We start from the raw sequence: 644 nt of genomic DNA, 5'->3' as shown, positions 1-644 counted from the left end.
CAGCCCCTCAAATGCCTCATACTACTCACTGACTTCGCAGGTGAGCAGATCTCCTTCTCCAGGGAACGGGCAGCTGTGGGGCTGGTGCCCAAAGGCAGCAGAAGAGAAGAGGCCTTGAATTAGGACAGTTCTGCGGTGCTCAGTGATAAAGGACATGAAATACAGTTTTTGTAAGTAAACAGGACTGCATCCAAGAAAAGCCTGACCTTGACAATCCATTTTTCCACTTCAGGAGGCAAAAAAACCAAAGGCTTCAAATACTGGCAGTCAGAAGGAGAAATTCAAAGATCAAATCAGACATTTTCCTACAAGTGAAAATCTAATTATCTCCAATTGCTGACTTAGAGACAGCATGCTCTACCAGTACAGTGGGGTGTGAATAATTGGCTAAGATATGTGTTTATGCAGTCCTCCTCCTTAAAACAAACATAAAAGTGTAAGATCTGTAAATTTAAGAGCTATTGGGCCATTAATTTGTTTGCTTTGCTCATGGAGACAAGAGAGCCTACTGAAGTGTCATTCCAGCTAGGAAAAAATTGATTACTTCAGGAGTTCAAACGTGGGGCTGAACATTGCACTTCCATGTCTGAAAGGTCCCCAGAGTGAAAGAAATAAACAGCTCATCATACAGTCTGAATTGTGGC

The sequence above is a fragment of the Buceros rhinoceros genome, unplaced genomic scaffold (genome assembly GCF_000710305.1).
Source record: "Buceros rhinoceros silvestris isolate BGI_N320 unplaced genomic scaffold, ASM71030v1 scaffold257, whole genome shotgun sequence".
In the NCBI taxonomy this organism is placed as follows: Eukaryota; Metazoa; Chordata; class Aves; order Bucerotiformes; family Bucerotidae; genus Buceros; species Buceros rhinoceros.
Note: the sequence above shows the minus strand (reverse complement) of the source record.